We start from the raw sequence: 8,376 nt of genomic DNA, 5'->3' as shown, positions 1-8,376 counted from the left end.
CGTTTGGGTCTATACGCCAATCATTAGTCACCACACACCGGTCTGTAGCTACTTTTATTAGAGCACAAAAACACTACATCAAAATTGACCGGCTTACATTTACGTGATACGTATTCCACTTACATAATAGTGTTCTATCTACATTAACATAAGGGGAGGCATTTTACATGTGCTATCACATTTTGCCATTAGGACCATACTTCACACATAGCCAGTCCATAGCCAGCCGGTACAAACACGAATGAGACGATGTACATATATCAACTTCTATGGAACGTAGTGACTTTGACTTTGAACATAGCGACCTTGACCTTACCAGTTGGTTCAACTCCAATTTTCAGCCAGGAATCATTGTCGCGTATCCTAGCTTCTAGTTACGACTCATGAACATGATGCTATGGTGGATACCAGACCTAAAATTAGTTTCACCTATGGCGCGTTTCACGAAAACCCCAGCACATCTGTGGTGTTCAGCAAAGCATTAAATTTGATTCTTGAGTGCTTCGTACATCTACTACAATCTGTTTCTTTTCTCCATTTTCACATGGTTTGCGCGATCCATTCTAGTTTGCATGACATAAGCGTTTCTTTCACCATCAACTGAAGGTTTGAACATAATAACTTGTTATCATTAAGCCTAGGTTCACGCAGCATCTATAGGTTCATGTAATAATACATGGGGGTTGTGTAAAAATGAACCAGGAAAATTTACCGGTATCCTTCGATGTGTTCCAACAGTTTATACCCTGGTCATTGGTTTGGGGCAACGTTTCTGTCCTTCTCTGTCATGCCCGACGTTGGAAGTTGTGATACTTTCTTAGAGGCTTATGCCGTGTTCTGATACAATGCAGATACGAGAGTCTGACTAAAAAAATGTTACAGTAAGTAAACGGCACATACCAAGCAGAAAATCCCAACTTAGCTTCTATGTTGGCAACCAGTTCTAAGCCAGCTAACGTTATGTAAAACTTCACATAACTCGTGTCTGAGGTCGAGGGAGGGGTATTCTTCACTATCTTGGTATCCAAAACTACATGTGGTACAGCTGCTGAGTCTTACACTTGAGAGGACGGAAAGAATAGATAGCCCAAGTTCTGATCCCAGGCTAGTTTTGCACAAACTGGGATTTCTGTCATTGTGCGTTCAGGCGATGGAAAGAAGAGGGATAACTTTCCAGCTTGGACAGCGTAAAGACCTTCACTTTACATTTATGCCTCGAAGCACTAGGTACATAACAAACATATATATATATAAAGTATAGGTAGCAATACACGAGCTAAACATACATAGTAGACAAAAGTGTTTTGATGAGATAAGTCAACGTCTTTCGCTTCTTTGTAAATGTTTGGACGTGTGGATAAAAAGCGTATTTCATACAAGGAAAAAAACGCATCAAGATAATACAGCATATATAACCCGCGGGCCGAGGTGTAACTTGATAGCTCTTCCAGGAATTAGCCCCGGATTTTCCTGGAATTCTGCATCTAGGCTGTCTGTGTGAGCAAGCGGAAGGACAGGTGCATGTTAAGGATTATGCTTATTAACTGTACAGCAAGACTGCACCGGCTGGGCTTAAGGGATCGGCTCCTTCGTGAACGCGTTGATGCTTAAGTGTTAAAAGATCCGGAGGTGATAGACTGTTGACGTCAGACACGGGAGGGAAAAGTTCCGCTGTTTCCTGTGAATGTTTTCTCGACCCAGTTTAGCTCACTGGCGATATTTTTCGTCGTTTATAGAAAATTCATTACTCTATTTACAATGTACAGATTCGCCCTTTCATAGGACCTAGATATAGCTTGACATGTTATACGATCACTAGACTAAGGTTTTGTGGCCTAGGGACTACATACTCTCCAAGCAGAGGTTAGGCTCCGGCTGTTTTTTAAACTTTTTTTAGTCGTTTTTATCAGGTTTTCTATCTTTTTATATCTTGCTGTGTCAAAACCTAACTGTTTGGCTGGCGTACTTCAAGAAAAATGACAAAATAGAAAGCCCGATAAAAACTACTAAAAAAACGTAAAAAAAACAGCTGGAGCCTAACGTCTGCTTGGAGAGTAGGGACTACACCCTTTCCAGTAGATTATGAGCGACAACAGTTCGGCTTCTTGGTCCAGAGGCAGAGTCACTGCACTTGACTACGCTCACAATTCGTCAAAAGGTCTTTCAGGTGAAGTAGAAAGGGCGAATTCGACAGACGAAATTCCACTGTAACACATTCTAACATCTAAAGCTACTCGTTGGGGTCAGGCCGTATAACAATCCAGACTTAAGATTTTGAAGACAAACATGGACATTTGAAAATTCTATTCTATGTCAAACAACAACGTTCAGGATCTTTTAGAGCAGAACCTGCAGTACCACTTTGAGACGCATGGGTTCGACATGTCAACGACCTAGCGGACACAGTCTTACCCAGGATAAAACATAGCTAAAATAACCATGGCAACCCGGAAAACAGAGATCAGTCCATCCTACATTGTAAGAGCTTGCAAACATTTGCCCAGACGTGTAGGATATCACATAAAGCCTACAGAGAGCAGCCGCAAGACTCGTGTAAATCTGACGAAATCCTTGCTCTGAGGCTTTGATTACACAAGGATACCCGACGGTGTTGAACACGTATTGGAGATTATTCTCACCTAACGGAGTGGATCAGAATGTCCTGTCAGATCTCCTGCCATGCACGTCGGTGACAAGTGTTCGATGACGACCGTGTGGACGGACTCAGAAACGCTCGACCGGACGAAATCAATACATAATTTTCTCGGTGCCCTCGTGTAAAGGCGAGGTCATGTTTGTTGTATAATTTTGTTGTCGTCAAGAGGAGTTTCAGCGAAGTTCATTTTTTAAATGAATATGACATGAGACGTTGGTCGACAAGGATTTATGACGACTTTTGTCCTCACGAAACAACGTTGTACCAAGAATTCCCTCAATTTACCGTTCCCTACAGTGAATTCGACAGAGCCCCTACCAGCACTGATAGTATGAGGGGTTTGGGAGAGGACATTACTTTCCTGTTCTCGACGTTTTTAGTGTTTATACAAATGCCTTTTCCAGGAGAAGTCGGTGGTGGTCTATACATTGGTTATTCATCATTTACAAGATAGGCAGAAATTCCTGTATCACATCGTGTTGGTTTCTGGTGTGTATTGTATGGTACAATAGTCTATTTGGCACAATTTGGCTTTATTAGTACCATAAAACATGAAATTAAAACACATCGTTAGATATGGACCTCAGGTAGAAGCTATTTGTAGGCTATTCGAGCAGCTGTCGGCAAAATCAAAGAAAATCGTCAATCGGCTTGTGTTTCGTTACGAAGCAAGATTCGTCGTGATTCCTTCCCTACTGAGTATAAGTTTATAAACTTTTTAAGACTAACTAAGATGAACAGTTGACACAACCCAAAACATCGGAGTGCCTCACCAGTCGTGTTTTTGTGATCTGAATGAATAATTTCTTTTTTCAGATGTCAAAACATCCTACCCCTGCCACAGGGTCTTCTCCTCTATAACAACATCGTATATGTACGTACTAGACGATTTTCCGCCTGTCAATTTTTCATGTACCAATTGCACTGACCTTGTTCTTCGTGCGTCATCCAGCGTAAATAGGCTCTAGATAATTCCGAGGTTCTTTCAAATGCTGCAGTTGAAATAAATCCCCTTTATTTCATGTATCTCAAATGTTTGCAGCAATGCGATGGATACTGTCATGACGCAGTTGATTTGTTTGATGTTCGCTTGCGTGGCAAAATAATTGCTTATCTCAAAACATTCAAAGAGAGAACCGCAAACACTGGAGATATGGTGAAGATTCCATCAGGAAAACATCTTAGAATGTCGTATATAATACTGTGTGTTTAATTTTGCAGTTTGTCAGGTTCCGAATGGACTTGTTTGACTTCCTCCAGAGTTCAGATTCATGCCTTTCGCTTCACTGCTGCCAAAATGAAATCCTAATATGCGAAGTTGCGTCCTCTTTCGTACTACGTAATCCAGTGGGTTTTGTATGGAATGCTGTCGTATCCATTGGGAGTTTGAAGTACGTCTGGAATACTGTGAGTTCGTCTCAAATCTGGGACCACGCCATTGCACAAAGGGAAATACTCTCATCTTGTTTCAAGAGACCTGGAAAGACGAAAGACCTGAATTTGAACTCAAGGGGTACTAAAAAACATCACGTACTGTCTCTCACGCGGCAGTTATATCAGCACGCTGCCCAATTACTCTTTTGTGGTGGCACTTCGAATTTTTCGGTAGGCTTTCAATTGCTGTGATTCGTCAACGATAACAGAGCGTGATGCATAGCTGATTCATCTTGATGGATGCGCTGCTGAACAGATGACATTGTTTTCACAAATTGCCGCACATGGGACGCCATGAAGAGCACGTCCACTCGGGATAATCCAGGAAAATGGCAATCCGTCATGTTTGCAGACTGATATACTGAATAAAAAAAAAGTGTCATCCACAGTGACTTAGAAGTTCTGATAAGTGTGAGAGTGTGTGCGAAAAGGAGCAACATCTTAACACACACACGCACGCACACACACGCACGCGCGCACACACATATGCACAGAGACATACATGCATACATACAGCCATGCATGCATGCACACACATGCATGAACACGGTGAGAGAGAGGGGGAGAGTGTAAGTGTGTGTGTGTGTGTGTGTGTGTGTGTGTGTGTGTGTGTGTGTGTGTGTGTGTGTGTGTGTGTTTGTGTGTGTGTGTGTGTGACAGAGAGAAGGGGGAAGACAGAGAAGCATGTATACACACAGACGCACACACAGTACAGTGCGTCGAAATTGCAATCTTATATTCACCCAACAAAAGTTTGCTGCCTGGTTTAAATCCTGGTAATTACGAGGATGTGTCCCATCACGATCGGAATTAAATATACTGGCTTTCTTCAATTTCCCCTCATCGCCCTATTGTGTTCTACTCGTTGTTAAAACACGACTGTCAGCCGAGGAACATTCGACAAGAAATTCACGTAGTACAAAATACGGCAATCTAGTTGTAGGTCACATCGTGACAAAACGATGTCCCGATTATGTCCAATTACTTTATCATCGCTATTGTAAAGGCTGGCGGCGTCCAGGGCTGTCCAATTAAACCATTTATGGACAGTGTCTGGACGTCTCATCCTAAACCTGTCACCGTAACATAATGGCTTCATAATAGCTAGGTGTCTATACTGACGTCTACATGAACACACTACTTTCCGTCTTTCTCTGTGTAATAATGTGAATTTGCAAGTTCACACCCGGAGGCTAATTGCAAGTGCATGGTGGAAACATAGGAGACATACGATGTCATATACATGTGCCATGCGTATTCAAGCAACGGAATTTGTCCAGCGATCTGTTTTTTAGCATACTAGAGGAGAAATCGACAGTTATCGTGACTAATATACGTCCAAAGTCCAGACCATCAAAGATTTTTACTTTTTCAGAGCTGGATATTCTGCATGCACTGAAATAAAAGGGATAACTATCGGGCTATCATCAGCAACTCACGATTCAACCAAACAACTTCCGCTACGACGTATACTGTCTAATTCATTTCCAGGAAAACCATCCAGCTTGCTGACGTTATACGCACGAATGAAATAATGAAACCAACCAGAGTTATGTATCCCGTACACGCTAAGAGTCAACGTAGTCATAAAAGACGATGGAAGAATATCTCTACAAGCCACAAATAGATGATCCCGGCTGTGCTGAATGGTATGAATATACGGTTATTGGCGTTCATCGTGATCATCGCAAGGGGAGCTCCATAAAAATACACCATATGGTACCATTTTCGAATAATGTAGTCTATTGTACTTATTGTATCTGAAGGTGTAGGCTTATTTGGGCATAGTTAATATACTGTAAATGCATTAAAGTTCGCGGGGATTAATTTCGCGGTAGCGGGAGAAAGGACTTTTCGTGGTGGTTTTAATTTCGCGGTAGCACCATACACTGTAGTATATTAATGCCCTGGAAAATATCCGTTTTAAATTCGCCTTGAAATGGCCAACGCGAAAACCGCGAACATAAATCCACCGCGAACATTTCTGCATTTACAGTATTGTTTTTATCGTGTAATTTTTCTAAATCAGTAACAGCTATAAACGTATAAAACGACAAAACGATCACGCCACTATATCTTAAATGTACATATTCATAAACATACTGTCCTGTTATCACAACTTTTCTATTCTTTCTCCAAGCATGGGAAGTTGGAAAAGACAACATTCAGATGTCATCATCATGCTGTCATAGTTATTTGTGATTTGGTTCCTCGATGTACTAGCCTGGTTAAATCATGCTTATAGCAGCCTGGCCAAACTCCGCCGACCTCCTAGAGGGGCCAATTACAGCCCCGAACAACAGAGGTTGTGTTACACAGACTACCAATATACTTGATTCATCAATACTTTCTATTACTTATGCAAGAGATAGAAAGGGTCATTTTGTGAACAAGTTCGACGGAGTTTGACCGAAAATTTAGGGTAAGTCCCTAATAATTTCAGTGTTGGAAAGAAAGTTTAGCAATTTCTATAATGTATTCTACCAACACAGATGAACTTTCATGCTAGATTCATCAAGTTGATAAAATGTGATATAAGACCACCTGTAAGGGCACGCCAAGCTGCACAAGACGGTCTCATAACATTGACGATTCAACCTTTATCAAATTTACCACAGGTATTACGGTACGGATACAATCGTACGTGGTATTTTACTCCGTGTTGTGACAAAGGCTGCACACGAAGATTAATTATCGGGATGTCGAGTCGGAGATCATCTATAGAATGAACACAATACACCGCCAATCCTGGCCTAATGAAAAAGCGACAAAACGACCACACGGTTTCACACCGCTATAATATCTACATATTCAAAAACTGTTTAGTCATCACAACTTTACTATTTTCTTAAACATGTGGAAGTGGAAAAAGACAACATTCATATGTCGTTATACTGTCATAGTTATTTCTAATTTGGTTCGAATATACGAGATTAATCGTGATAAAGTGTTATGCAGACCACCTGTGAGGGCACGTCATGCTGCAAAAAACGGTCTCATAACATTGACGATTCAACCTTTATCAAAATTACCACGGTTATTACGGCACGGATACAATCGTACGTGACATTTTACTCCGTGTTGTGACAAAGGCTGCACGCGAAGATTAATTTTCGGGATGTCGAGTCGGAGATCATCTATAGAATGAACACAATACACCGCCACCCGGGCCTAATGCGGAACCATTGTGGAATTGGTCTGCCTCAATCAACGGAAATGACGCACTCGCCAGGGTGAAAGGTTCAGGCTCAAATTGATTACCTGTGGTTAAATAGTTGGATATAGATTACAGCACACACATATCCATATATCAACGGCTGGGTTGTTTGTAAGGTGCTTTAGAGGATAGTCATAACACATAACAACTGGTAGGAAAGTTTGGGCTGTTTGTTAAGGTATGAAAACATATATTTTACATCATAAATAAACATTTGTAACGTTTCACAAATATCTATGATTCTATAAATCCACTAAATGTTGTGTTATTTTACAGGTTGGGTGAAAGGAATAGCTTGCAGCATGAAATCTTACCGATGAGGACAAGGTTGTAGCTGGCCTCAGCATTGACCAAATACTTGTGATGATTACATTTCAGTGGTTGAATAGTGATCGTTGAAGTAGGCCTAAACCCATTTGCTGACTAATTGAGTACTGTAATTCTTGATTTGTTTACGGTGCCGTTAAGTACTGACAGTCTATAGTACATTTTAAATATACTTTCGCTGTCGGCTCTTAGCTAAGGGGAAACCAGAAAAGTACACTCGTCACTGTAAAAGGGAAGATACACACGACCTGTGAGATTAGTTGGTACCTAATTATCAAGAAGAATACGCCAAACAATCTCCGGCTAAGAGAGAAAGCCTGTCGCAACCTTGACCCCACTGTGCTTTGGCGACGTCAGTTCAGGATCGAAGTCGGCGGTGCGGTCGGATCGGTATTTGAATAGGAGGTGCCCGAAACCATTTTCATCAATAGGTAACGTAGAGAGGCGGCGAGACATTGCATAACGTAGACCGTGTGATTTATACAGAGCCAGGCGACGTGTAACCCTACACTAACGTGTGCTCGTGTATACGCCGGGTTGCGTGATTGTGAATACGTGCACGAGAACGGAGGGGTGTATGTACATATATCCGACCAGCTGACGTCGACTCGCGGCGCTATTTATCGTCGGTGTGATGCACGGTGCACCCGATTGCTGCGGATAGGGCGACCTTTGTCTAAACATTTGTCAGGTCATTTCGGCACGGTGCCTGAACGCCATTCCCGTTCATCTGTTGTTATAT

This window comes from Branchiostoma floridae, chromosome 15 (assembly GCF_000003815.2).
Source record: "Branchiostoma floridae strain S238N-H82 chromosome 15, Bfl_VNyyK, whole genome shotgun sequence".
Classification (NCBI taxonomy): Eukaryota; Metazoa; Chordata; class Leptocardii; order Amphioxiformes; family Branchiostomatidae; genus Branchiostoma; species Branchiostoma floridae.
This window is presented reverse-complemented; position numbering follows the sequence as displayed.